We start from the raw sequence: 14,771 nt of genomic DNA on the forward strand, positions 1-14,771 counted from the left end.
CTTCTGGAGTTATGACTAGCCATTGCATTGGTCAGAATTTTTAAAATTCTCAAAATTATTTTCCTTTACAAAGTTCTAGAAGTTGTTTTGCTCTCCTTCTATTTTGCTTGCATCCCACCCACCCAAGGTGCTTGCTAAATACTTTTTCAACATTGCCCAACACTTGGTTTCAAACTGAATTTCTGGTTTTCTCTCAAACTTTGTGTATCTCAGCTATCCTCCAAGCCATGTGGACCCGTTAGTGTCTCTCAAACACTGAACAACATGCCCCTCACCACCTTAGCAATTTCCTATATCCATGTTTTGCTTTCTCTAGTCTTTCTACAATTAGGATGCTGTTGGTCCCATGGCCCTCAGTTCCACTATCGAAATCATGCCCATTCTGTGAGGTCCCAGTTGAAATGCTGCCTCCTCCACAATCCCCCAGACAGATGCTGCAAATGTTATCTGCTAGCGTGTCTTGGCACCATGGTATTTTGAATTGGAGTCCATTCTCCCTAAAGACCTTGTATGGAAAGGGGAAAGAATACCCCCTCCATTTTGTAGGAATGTTCTTGCTCTACCTTCTCAGAAAATCCCCTTTTCTAATGGAATTCCACTCATTGATAATTGACAGCACCTCAGTGGAAGCTCAGGCATAATAGTACTAGAAACGCTAGCAACTCATAATTAATCCTAAAAGTCTGAGGTGAGTAATTGTCATCTCTGCCTTCAAGTGACCCCAACCTATGAGTATAAGTACCCAGTTGAGTGATGGCCCCAGAACAGGTGCTACATTAACACACAGGGAACCAAGAAAGGTCTCTTGAAGGAGGCATCATTAGGACTGAAACCTGAAGGGAACTAGGTGTTACAAGAGGTAGGGGAGAGGTGGACGAGCCTGTCAGGCCCGAGTGGCATGCAGAAGAGATGAAGAACATCTACTCCTCCAGTTTGGTTGGAACATAGAATTTGTGAGAATAATAATTTATAATCATCCTGGCAACGTTGGTTCCAGGCAGATTGTGAAGGACTTGTGGTTTGTCCTTCATTCTTGAAGAGGTCCATGACTTCAGGAAGATGGTGCCATGACTTGCAAGTGAATTGGATTTAAGTGAGGAAGGTCTGTGCAAAGTCACCAGCCCCACTTTCTCCTCACCTTCTCACCATTTAGGTCCAGTGGTCAGATATCAATCAGGACAACTGCAGATGGCCCAGCTGTGAAGGACTTAAAATGCTAAAGAAGAGTTTTTATTTTATCCTAAGGGTTATGGAGAGTCACCAAAGCTTCTTGAGCATGAGAGTGACATAGGCAGTCCTTTGCCATAGAAAATTTTTCCCCCAGACGTGTGGGGGATGGATTATACAAGGGGGAGATAGAATGCAGGAAAGCTAATTAGGAAGTCATTGCAATAGTAAGAAGTGGTGAACTTGGTTGGAATGTAGACAAAGGGACAGAAAAGTTGTGAAGGTTTGTGTGAGTAATTCACAACACCCCAGTGGAAGCTCAGGTGTAAGATCACTAGAAAGAGTACTGGAAAGTGAAAAGCCAAGGATCACTCTGAGTCATGAATTTGAGGGACTAAAAGGGTGATGGTGCCCTGGGCAAAAATAGGTAAGTAACAAAGGGTAAGTTTAGGAGGAAAGATCATGAGACATATTTTGGATACGTTGACTTTGAGATGCCTAGGGAACAATCAGGTACAAATATCCAGGGCATAGTGGGGGTTATGGAACTAGAGCTCAGGACAGAGGTTTGAAGGTTGCCTCTGAACAGGATGGAAGGAGGTATCTGCATAGAAATGAACATTTTAATCTCTGAGAGATGATTACATTCATGAGAACAGAGAGAGAGGAGAAGGAATAAGATAGGCACACCCTCAAAGCAGGTATGGGACATGGATGACAATCCTATAAAGGAGACTGGGAAGGAAGAGGGAGGAGAGGAAGGGAAGGAAACAAGCATTTATTAAGCACCTGCTAAGTGCCTGGCACTGTGCTAAGCTCTTTACAAAGATAAGCCAGCAGACAGGCAGGAAAAGGATCAGGAGAGAATCATTTCATAAAAACCCAGGTAAAAGATACTAATCAGAAGGGATGAGTGGTTAATCAATCGAGAAATATTTATTAGGCATACCTAATAAATGGTGTCAATCTCTTCAGAGAAGTCAAGAAGGATGGAGACATAAATAAAGCACTTCAATAGCTTCCTTACTTAGGGTAGGTACTAGAGACAGTATCCAATTTATATATTAGGGTCTAGTATATGTCTGTGGGTCTGTAATCTCTATTTTATCATGTGAGAGCTCTTGTAAAATGCCTTTTCATCTAAAAATATCTTTTTAAAAAGCCACAAAATACGTCATAGCTGGGCCCACTCAGATAAATCAGATTCAAAATAAGACTTTTGTTCCTGTCTTGAAAGTCAACAAATTCAAGCTTGGGATGACTGATCAGGAAGATCCAAGAGAAAATAATAAATTCTTTCATTCCCTTTAGACTCATTCATACTTTTTTCTTCCCATCTTAAAAATAATATCCCCTTTTACTTATAGCTTTGTACAACTGTAATTAATGAGGTCTATATATATTACTATATTTCTACTGTATGTTCCCATTGGGCAGAACTAGGAGCAATGAGTAGGAGTTGCGGAGAGGTGAATTTGGGTTTGATGTCAAGTAAAATTTTCTAATAATTAGAGCAATCTAAAAACAGAAAAGGCCATTAATAATACCTTGACAAACCTCAGTCCTAGACTACAACTGCTATCTGCCACCTTTATTCCTACTTACATACTGCTGAATGGATCTGGAAGAAATCATAAAACCATGCTGACTGGATGAACTACAGATTTTGCTAGCTAATTTCAACTGAGCTCTCACTACAGCAGGACAATTCTATTAGTTCTCCCTAATTGACTTCCTATCCCAAGATGACACCTCAGTGGCTTTTCTAAACCTCATTTTTCCTATGCTATTCCCTCCTCCACCCTCGTTGCTCCTTCTACCTCACTGAGAAAGTTAAGGCCATTTGAAGGCAGTTCCCTTTGCTCTCCCTTTCCTTATCACATGGTCTCCTGACACCACCCCCCCAATAGCTCCTCCATCACTGATGCCTCTGATGAAGAGGTGGCCCTTCTTGCCAAAGCCAACTTATCTACATGCACCTTTGATTCCATCTTTTCCTTTCTTCTCCAGAAGATTGCCCCTACCATCATCCCTATATTCTCTCTAATCTTTAGTCTATCTACTGGCTCCTTCCCACATACCAAGAAATAATAATAGTAGCTAGCATTTATATAGTGAGTTAGCAAAGTGATTTACATTACATCTGTACAACAACCATGTGAGGTAGGTGCTATTTTAATCCCCCATTTTAAAGGGGAGGAAACTGAGGCAAAGAAAGGTTAATTAGATTGCCTAGGGTCATGCAGCTAAGCAGGATTGAACTTGTCTTCCTAATTCCAAGTCTCCTCCATCCTTAAAGAAACTCACTAGATATTGCTATACCTGACAACTGTCATTGCTTCTCCCCTCCTCAGCTAAATTCCTGGAAAAAGCCATCTGCAATCATTTCACCAACTTCCCATCCTCTTGGCTCTTTTCCAAGCCCTTGGTAATCTGGCTTCCAACACCACCATTCAATCAAAACCATTACCTCCAAAATTATTGATGATATGTTAATTGCCTAATCTAATAAGCTATCTTTCTTGACTATTCTTTACCATTTGACAATACTGATCACCTTCTCCTACTAAGATACTTTCTCCTCTATGGATTTTGATTAATGTCCACTCTTAGTTCTGCTATCCGGATCTTTTACTAGATCTTCATTCATGTAATTCCCATTAATTATGGGTGACCCCAAATATCTGTCCTGGGCCTTCTTCTCTTTTCTCTCTCTGTTCTTTCACTTGGTGATCTCATCAGCTCCTAGGAGTTCAATTATCATCTCTCTGCAGATTCCAGATCTATTTTTATACAGCTACAGTGGCTCTCCTGAGCCCCAGCTCTACATCACCAAATGCCTGTTGGGCATTTCAAACTGGAAGTATTCTCATCTCTACTGAACTGCCCTATTACATCCAAAGGCATCAGCATCTGTTCAGTCACCCAAGTTTGCGACCTTGTTGTCATCTTTGACTCAGCTCTCTCACTTATCCCACATACGTAATCAGTTGCCAAGTCTGGAAATTTCTTTCCTTACAGCATCCCATTAGTATGGAAGCAGCATTGTTAGATTATCGGTGGTGGGAAGTACTTTAAAAATTAAAAAAGAGGATTAAGTGTTTTCATTAAGCAGCGTTGCTCTCAGCTCAGAGAGCATATTGTAATCATCGCTAAGCTCCAGGACTGCTTTCACCTAGCAAATTGGCATGTAGCTTAAACACACATTCTGAGACAACCTTGAGCTTAGTATTCTTTGGCTGAAAGATCCTTGGCAAATGAACCAGATCTTATTTCAAGCCATTATTTCAGGCTCTGCCATTGGAGGAAAGTGAACAATATCATTTCCTGAGCTATCAATCCAGCGCCAGCAACAAATTCTACTTAATGAGAGAATTTGCAAGATAAGAAGGTTTCTTTCAAATTCCCCGGATGTCAAATAATTTATGATTGATTTTTTCCAGGGGGTCTGTAACACAGTGATGATATGTATCACAGTGGTGATCATATCTGCTTACCCTTAAAATATTATCTTATGCTTCTCTAGCTGGTTTTGGAGAGGAGAGGTTTCTTTTCCCATGGTAAATAATAAATGAGTTGGCAAGAAAGTGGCTGAGACTGACATCCAGTGAAATGTTTGGATGTTTGGGCCCACAAAAAGAAGAGGATACGGCAAGGAATAGTGTAATCCTGAAGAGAGATTCCCATAACTGATCAACCCACATAAGTTTTTATACATTTAACTGATGTCAAAGTATTATAGCATTTGGGTATCTGAAAACCTGAAAAAAAGAAAGAGCACTTAGGGTGGATGGCCTAAATAAACAAGGCACACCAGATAAAATATCTTCTCCTCCCTCCCTCAGCTTGGTGACTGTGGAAAACACATTATTCTTCCAGTCATTGAGCAAGTACCCAATTGCCCTCTGAGGCAGCTTGTTATGCTTCATGGGTTCTGCTTGTATCCACATTTTGATCTATATCAAAATTCACACATGCCAAAGATGTTATTCAGTCTATTTTGCAGAGGCTTTTGGCCAAATTGCTATTACTACTGTAATCAAAAAGAGCCAATAGCCCCTGCAGCCTTTACCTCTCACAAAAGTATAAACATTTACATGATAACAGCCAGACAACCCAAGAGTCTAACAATCCCCCTACCTTGCTCCAAAGCCTCCTACCCAAGAAAGTTATTGGCCTTCTATCGTCTCCCCTGTCTTCTCAAAAATGGTTGGCCAACCATCTGTGCTCCTTCCCCACAGCATACTAGAAAAACAGGGTCAGAAGCTGACATTGGTTGTAGACCAATGGTCTAGAGCTTTTGGGATGTCATATTTATTTTTAAATTGAAGGTCTGCTTACAGTTTTAATACAAGTTTGGTAATTACAAGGTTCAAGATTTAATTCAATACAAGATAAAATGGAGCACACCACAAGACAGTAAAGCAAGGCAGCTTTCTTAAGGGGACATATTTACAATAAAGAAAGATAGGGAGGGAGGATGAAAGCAGGTCAGATCTGATGGGACCCTGGGTGGAGTAAGGCATCCTGCTGGGTCCCCAAATGGAATGGGGCTCCAAAACCAGTAAAGTTGAGTGGGTTTTTATATTGTCCTTCTCTGGGCTGAGTGCAATCAGGCATTGGAGTCAGAGTTAGGATCTTGGATCTAGGGTATAGGTCAAAGTTCCAGTCAGACTGGTACTGATTCATGTTCAGGGGAGACTGCCTGGAGAATTGCTATCTAGTTGATGTTCAGACACTGGAAGAAAATGGGGTCTTTGGCCGTCATGCTTTCACAAAGTGACTCAGGGGTTTTGAGCTTCCCTAGGCCTTTGTTTAGTTGGAGAGAAGGAAGAAGAGGCTGCTATATTCCATATACGGACCTTGCTAATTTGGCAAGAGAAAAGTGGAATGATAAAAAGGGAATCAAAGAACTGGGTTGGGTTCATGATTTTCCACCGACTTGGCTTGCCGGCTGAAGTTTCCTCTCAATTTCTTCATCTATAAAACGGGCATAGTAATAGTTATTTCTCACCTCAAAGTTATCATGACTCTCAAAGACTTTGTCATTAAAAGTTTTACATGAAAGATGCAGCATTAATATAATAAAAACAAAATAAGCTTTCCTTTCATTTTAAAGCTTAGGGTGACCCTGTACCAGGTAATCTTCTGTTAGAACTTGGAGGTATATTGCTGATTTAAGTGGGCTTGTCTGCCACAAGATTTAAACTAGGATTTGAGAACCTTTCAAATACCAAAACACATGCTCCCCTGTGGACAAGATAAGTCTATTAACCTACATCTTTGTAACCAGTAAAAATTAACTTCCTAAAGAAAGTTTTATACTCGGTGAGGAGATACAAGGGAAACAAGAGACACAATCCTTTCTGACCTTGGGGATGTTACCTTTTAGCAATAAAGGAGGGGAAAAAACTATAACTAGCAATGTTGGTGGCAGAGTAATACACACACACACACACACACACATGCATGCACGCACACACACAGTCAGTTGAGTGGGAATGAGTTGGAAGAGAACTTGGAGAGAGATTTTGAATTGTGGTAAAGGTAGCTGGTAGTGCAATGACCTGGTTCATATATGGTATCAGACACTATTTAGCTTTGTGATCCTGGGCAAGTCACTTAACCTCTGTTTGCCTCAGTTTCCTCAACTTTAAAATGGAGATGATAATAGCTATGAAAATCAAAGGAGGTAACATTTGTAGAAAGCACTTAACACAGTGCCTGGCTCATAGTCAGCACTATATGAATGCTTATTGCTTCCCTCCCATAGGACATAAGGCTCCATTGCCTGAGACCTTGGAACAACATCCGTGGGGAGAGAAATAAAGACTTTTGGTCCCATGGTGGGAGAGATCACAAGTCCTGCCAAGGAGGCTGCTGATGGGAAGGAAACAGGACACACAGGGGAAGAGCTCACTTAAGGTAGGCTTGCTAGAGGAAAGAAGCAGCCTCCTCTGATAGCTTCTTATTTTAACAAGTTATTCTTGCTAATTAGGTGCTAAGGTCACTTGTTTCTATCTGCTAAAGGAACACACACTGTTATTTTGACATCCTGGGGCAAAACTGTTGTCAATCTCCCCTGATTATGGCTCTGGGGGAAAAAAGACATAACACTAGATGATATGCACAGGTACGGCTAGTCTATATAGAAATAGGTGGTGCAGTGAGTAGAGCACAGGCCCTGGAGTCTGGAGTACCTGAGCTCAAATCTGGCCTCAGACACTTGACACATGTACTAGCTGTGCGACCTTGGGCAAGTCACTTAACCCCAATTGCCCTGCCAAAAAGCAAATAAAAAAATCACAGTAGCTAAGTGACACAATACAATATATTGGATTAGATTTCTGGATGCCTAGATTTAGCCCCATCTAAGTAATTGTGTCATGTTGAGTAAGATATCTCACTTCTCTCAGCCTCAATTTCCTCATCTGGAAATAAGGGGTTTGGCCTAGAGGATCTCTGAGGTCCCTTTCAGCTCTGAAATGCTATTCTGTAATGGTTAGGAACCTAGCTAAATCACAGATGGGTTCCCTGATATGTGTGTTGGAGACATTTCCTAGTAGTCAACTGAAAGAACATCTTCTCTTGTGTCCTAGGTTTAGATTAATCTTACCCCTAACCCTTAAGCTCAGCTATCATCTCCACCATCGTTCAGCTATTACCAATAACAGAATTGTGAAACTGAGAAACTTTGTCTTCGGTGCTTACCACTCCCTCTTTCTTCCTCCCTCCCTCCCCCCCCCCCTCCCTTCCTCCTTCCTTCCTTCCTTCCCTTCCCTTCCCCTCCCTCCCCCCTCCCTTCCTCTTTTCCTTCCTTCCTTCCTTTCTTCCTTCCTTCCTTCTTTCTTTCTTTCTTTCTTTCTTTCTTTCTTTCTTTCTCTTTCTTTCCCTCTCTTCCTCCCTCCCTCCCTCTCTTTCTTTCTTTCCCTTCTTTCCTTCTTTTTTCTTTCTTTCTTTCCCTTTCTTCCTATTTCTTTCTTTCTGTCTCTCTTTCTTTCTTTCTTTCTTTTTCTTTCCCTCCCTCGCTCCTCCCTCCTTCCCTTTCTTTCTTCCTTCCTTTCTTTCTTTCTTTCTTTCTTTCTTTTCTTATTTCTTTCTTTCTTCCTTCCTTTCTTTCTTTCTTTCTTTTTCTTCTTCCTTCCTTCCTTCCTTTCTTTCCACCTTTCTTTCTTTCTTTCTTTCCATTCCTCCCTCCCTCTTTCTTTCTTTCTTTCCATTCCTTCTTCTCTCTCTCTCTCTCTCCCCTTTCTCTCTCTCTCTTTCTCTCTCTCATTCTTTCTTTCTTTCTTGATGACATTAGGTGACATGCCCAGGGTCACATAGCTAGTAAGTGTCTAAGGCCTAATTTGAGCTCAGGTCCTCCTGACTCCAGGGCCAGTATACTATCTACTATGCCACCTAGCTGCCCCTACTCCTCATTTCTTTCCTCTTTTCTGCTATTTATGCTCCCTCCTCTCACACTTGTTTATTGTATTTGTAATTTATGGAGTAAAACAAGCATTTCCATAACAAAATATAATAAAAAAGATGATTTCACATGAATCTGCAAATCTATTATGTAAAACTGGCTATTCTTTTAAATACAACATATATGTATATATAATATATAATTATCAAGTAAATTTCTTTTTTTTTTCTTTTTTTCTTTCCTCTGACTTCAAAATGGATACATGTCCCCTACTCTCAAAAGCACTCTTAATACCCCATCTGCCCTGTCATAGGGGAAAGCAATCAGATATAAAAATAATATCTACTGTTGGGCCCAGTGGACAAGGGCACTATATCTCCTCCTCTCTCTTCATTAAAGGGATCCTCTCAGCTCCAGTTCCAGGCATACACATGGAGCTGGTTCAGTGCCGAGGGAGCTTGAACAACTAAAAGAAGAAATTGAGTTCTTTTTCTCACGCTCTCTGGCTCCTTAAATCTCCACCACTGAGCCCAGGGTAAAGTTACTTAAAACTTAGGTTTTGCCCATGTTTGGGGTCTCCTCAGAAGTGGGAAGTAGAAAGATAATCAGTGTAAAATATGAATCAGGGAGAGGGCAGCAGTTTATTTCCTCATCACAAAGGAATTGCTAGACACAAAGACTCACAAGCTTTCATTGACAGAGATTCAAAGCAGGATGCAGTAGCTTATAGCCACTGTTATATTTTTCTAGGAAGTTGATATTTAAAATATTAAGACCTGATACAGTTGTTAAATAGGAATTTTACATTTCACCTCAGCTTTGTGCTGTCCGAATAATTCTTTCTAGGTCCACATCTTCTGGCAAGCCAAGTCAGGGCTTGAGTTCCTCCCCTTGAATGTGGTATCCTCTCCAATATATCCCACCAAAGTACCAAGTCCTTCAGCACTGAGTCACATGTGTCTCTAAAATTTCCCTGGGTAACCCCAAAACATATTCTATGGAACTAAACTCCTGTTACGTAACTAATCTCACTCATTGTAAGAAGTGGAAAGAATAAGTATGTTATTCTGTAAGGTTTTTTTTTTTAATTTCTGGTTCATTATTATGAACTTAATAAATATTAATAAGCAGGAATATCTCCCCATCCAAAAACACAAGAGGATTGTATATGAAACTAAATCTCTACTACATTAAGTTTTTTTTTTCAGCTTGAAATTTAACATTGTCATTGTAACACTTCCCTGCTTGTTTGTGTCCCTTTCCAAACCTCATACTGTCCTCTCTGTGTATTTTTTAAATGGTTCATGAATGCTTTTTTCTTTCTTTTAGTCCCATTTTTTGGAATTATTATCACCAGGCATCATCCCCCCCCCAATTCCCACTGCTATCAGTGCCAGCAATCATTCAAGAGAACAAGAATTGAAAACCCATCTCTTCTATAACTTCTAGTTTGCAGGGGACTCCTGAGTCTGTGGCCAACTCTCTACTTCCTTCAACGCATCTGAGGAAATTTCTGCCTAATGATCTAATGTCCAAACACTGCAAGACCAGACTCAATTCTCAATGTTATATTAATGAAAGAGCTCTTTGTTCTAATAAAAAAATGACAAAAATCTCAAGTTTTCATCCATAGGAGTGCCTAAGAGAATAGAAGAGTCAGAAATTGGCAAGGATGTAGCTATTATCAACTTTGTGACATTAAGTCATGACCCAGATGTTTGGTATATTCTGCACCTAACACCTTGTTGTCCTAGGGACACACACACACACACACACACACACACACACACACACCCAGAAGAGGCAGTGTGGAGTAACGGATAAAACCCTGAACTTAAAGTCAGAGAGATCTAGGTTAAAATCCTACCCCGGACAATTTATAATTGTATGACCCTGGGCAAGTCACCTAACCTCTCTGTACTTTGTTTTCTTCATCTATTAACTGAGGGAGTTGAACTCAATGGCCTCTAAGGTCCCTTCCAGCTCTATATCAGTAATCCTATGAAACATCAAGGAACCAATACCACCGTGCTCTATCACAAAGAAGCCTCAGTTGACTCTCTTACCCTCCTTGCTTTTACAGGCGAGCTACAGGCATCCTCTGATGCCCTTATAAGCATTATTGGTACTATCTGATGCCTTCCTATCCCCACAAATCAATTAACTTGCTCCCTTAATGGTTTAACAACAAAGACCTATTTCAATTAAAAGGAAATGCAGATTCCATGAAAATTGTCTAATAGCATTCATGTTAATCTTTGTTTTCTAGCTATTATTAGCAGCATTACTGTACTCTTTCCTATTCATTTTCTTTTTTAAACTAAAGGTCTACAGCAGATTTACTATCCATATGTCATGGAGACCTTGGGTCTTTGAATAGTGGGTAATTAAATAAACATCATGGCAAAAACCACAGGCAAACATCATTCTTCAGATGAAAAGAGAAAATAAATCAGAAAGAAAAATATCCTAAGGCGGCCATGGCATAGAAAGAGAGTTCACAAAATTCTCCCTGAGATGCTAACTGGTGATACCAATAATGGAAAATTATTGACCAGGATTGTTGCCCACATTGCAGAGGGGAAAGGTGGGGCTGGTCTTATGGCTGAGAGAGATGGAAGGAAACATTTAAATAAATACAGCTTTACTTTAATTTCATTAGCAAAAACAAGAAAATAGAGAACAGGCTGTTTAGCAACCACCACTGGGCTCTGAATAACCCTGAGAGAAAGTTGCATAGCAACTGAAGTGCATATCTGATTCCAGAGTATCTGAGGAACACTCAACAAGAGATGTTATCTCAATTTACAATCAAATATTGAACATCAGTATATCTCTAGAAGCAAGTGAATTCTTAACAAGTGTCACTTTAAAGATACAAATAAATGCAACAGAGCAAATTTTATTCGATTGTTGAGTTTTCCCCCACCCATTCTCAAGAGCTTATGAAATTTGTGCATAAAGGAAAGATATTAATCTTCTTTTCTGAAAATAGCAAAAGATTCCATGAATGGTGTAATATGCCTTCCCAAGCCACTTTTAATTAATTTTTAGATTATTGCATGTACTAATCACGTTTATCTCTAATAAAGATCTGATATCTAAGATATATAAGGAATTAATGCAAATGTATAATACCAACAGCCATTCTTCAATAGACTATATGCCCATAAATTACAATGAGATTATGTTTCAAGAAGGCTTTCATATGGTTATCTTGTTAATCAAAATATCTATTCTTTGCTTTGTAGAGTACTTTCCCCTAAGAGTCAAAACCAATATTTTATGTCTTCAGTGATCTTAAAGAAGCATTTTAGAGTACAAGAATGATACTAGGGTCCCTAAATAGTGAGGTGATATAAATATTAATAAATTGCAGAAAGCCCATGCAAAATAAAGTCCAATAAGCAGAAATGCAAATGGATAGCTGAGTAAAAATAAGACTAAGTTCAGATGTTCAGTGGAAAGAATACTGAATCTGGACTCAAGGGTGCTGGATTTAAATCCCATTTACTATGTTTATGGCTCTGTCCAACTTGATTTCTTTGGGGTTTCATATATAAAATGAAAGGATTTACCAGCATTTTCCACCATAGAACACAATGTTCCAAATGCATACTCAACCTAAATATAAAATCTAAGATCATTATCTGCCCACTTCTGAGCCTCCCTATTATTGTTGAGATTACCACCTTCCCCCCAGTCCCTCAGCCATCAGCCTCAGCTTTATCCTCAACTCCTCATTTTGTCCACATAGCCAGTCTGTTGCCAAATCTTATTTCAATCTTCAAAACATTCCTGGTATAAGTCCCGTTCTCTCCACTCACATAGTCACTACCAAATTTCAAATCTTCATCACCTCTTCTCTGGAATGTTGCCATACTCTTCTAATTGATCTCTCTGCCCCAAATCTCTCTACTCCACTATTCTGTTCTCTACTCTACTACTCTCCCTACTCTCTTCATCCTCCATTTGGCTTCTAAGGTGATTTTTCTAAAACCTACATCGAAAAATGTCACCTCCCTATTTAGTGAGCTCCAGGGGCTCCCTATTACCTTCAGGATAAAATATAAAGTCCTTTGGCACTTAATACATGGCCACTTCCTACATTTCCCTCCAGTCGCTCTAAAATCCAGCTACTACTCCTGCCTCCACACCTTTGCAGTGGCTGTTCCCTATGCCTGGAATGTCCTCCCTCTTAGTTTCTCTGCCTTCCCACCATCCAGATTCTACCTTCTACATAAATTTCTCCTTGGTCTCTCCAACTGCTAGTCTCTACCCTTCTCTGATACCCTCCCACGTATTCAATCTATGTCTTGTACCTAGTCATTTACATGTTGTCTCCCCATTAAGTATTAAGCTCCTTAGAGTCAGAAACTGTTTTTGTTTTTCTCTTAATCTCTAGTATTTAGCACAGTGCCTGGAACATAGTAAGCATTTGAGAAGTGCTTCTTGACTGACTGAATAAAAGGAGACACCACTAAAAATATCAAAGGAAAATTAGAGGAAGTACTTTCTACAACTATGATTGGGGGAGAACTTTCAACTAAACAAAAATAAATGTTCACAAACAATAAAATAGATTGTTTAAACTGCATGAAATTGAAAAACTTTTGCCCAACCAAGAGTAGATTGGATTAGAAAAGAAATATTAATCGGTTAAAAAAAATTTGCATCAAATATCTATGATAAATGTCTGATATCAAAGACACATAGAGCAAAGACTAAGAGCCATTCCTAAATAAATAACTGAAAAAAGATACATACTTTTCAAAAAAATTGCAAGTAATTAGCAATTGTATGCAAGCCCGATCCAAATTAGTAAAAGAAATATGAATTAAAATAGCTCTGGGATTTTATCTCATATGCTTTGAATTGGTTAAAAAAAAGTAGTCAATGTTGGAGGGGCTGCTGGAACATAAGTGCACTAATACATTGTTAGTGGAATTGTCAATTGGTCCAACCATTCGTTTTAGAAAACAATTTAGAATCATGTGCTGGGGAAGGGGCGGGGGGTGGGGAATGACTAAATTGTTCATATCCTTTGACCCAGAGATCCTCCATCCATCCAAGCAGATCAGAGATAAAAAAAAAAAAAAACTTTCTTATTTACCAAAATATTTATAGCAAGCACCTTTTTTCAATGACAAAGAAATACAAACAAAATAGGTATTTGATTGGGGAATGCCTTGACAGACTATGGTATAAGAATGTAATAGAATATGATTTTGACATAAGAAACAACAAGTATGAGAAGTTCAGAGAGTCATAGGGAGATATGTTAACTTTAACCCAGTGATGTAAGCAGAAGCAGGAAAACAATACACATGGTTATATAAGCAACGTTAATGACAATATAAACAAAAAGAAATTAAACAAAACTGAACAGCTGTATAATTATCATATTCAACATTGGCCATAAAAAAGATGAAGAAATGTACATCCTTTTCTTTCATGGAGAGAAAGGGGACAATGGTATACTGTCAGATGGGATAAATCTGTCAGTTTTGCTATATTTTAAAGAGAAAAGGAAGAGAGTCATACAGCCTATGAGTGAAATATTATTACAAAAAACCCTTATGATAAAAATCTCTCTTTAACAAACAAAAAAAAGATTGCCAAGTTCTAGCTACAGTCCCAATTACTTCAAGTCATAAAGGATGTGACAAAATGATAAACTAAAGAATCAAGTTGATCAGAACTGCATTGCTACATTATCATTATAAAAAATAGAAGGTTAAAAAAAAACAACATGAAATGTGAGGCCTATAATGTTTTATTTTGACCAGTCATCCTTCTGAGTCCTCCAGTTCAGTTCAATGTACTTGAGAAGCATAGATGCAAAAAATTAAAATAAAAAAAAAAGTTTTGAAGGACTGTGGAGGGGAGCCAAAAAGAGTATTTAAAGAAAAGGGGATAAGTGTCCCGGGGAATTTGCTAATGATTTGAGGTTGTGAAATACCCCAGAGATGGGGAAGAAAAGGAAATGTAATTGTGAAATTGAATAGACAAAAGCGGAATGTCTAGAACCAAGAAAAATGTTGCTACAACTAAGAAACCCTTGCGCATTACTACATGACTCAGTAGATAGTTTTTGTTATCATTTCCATGTCTATCTCACTTTAAAGAAAGTTTTAATCAACTAGAGTTTTGAAAATGCTGTCTATTGTAGCGAAAAAAATGCCACCTTTAT

Source organism: Trichosurus vulpecula, chromosome 4, assembly GCF_011100635.1.
Source record: "Trichosurus vulpecula isolate mTriVul1 chromosome 4, mTriVul1.pri, whole genome shotgun sequence".
NCBI lineage: Eukaryota > Metazoa > Chordata > Mammalia > Diprotodontia > Phalangeridae > Trichosurus > Trichosurus vulpecula.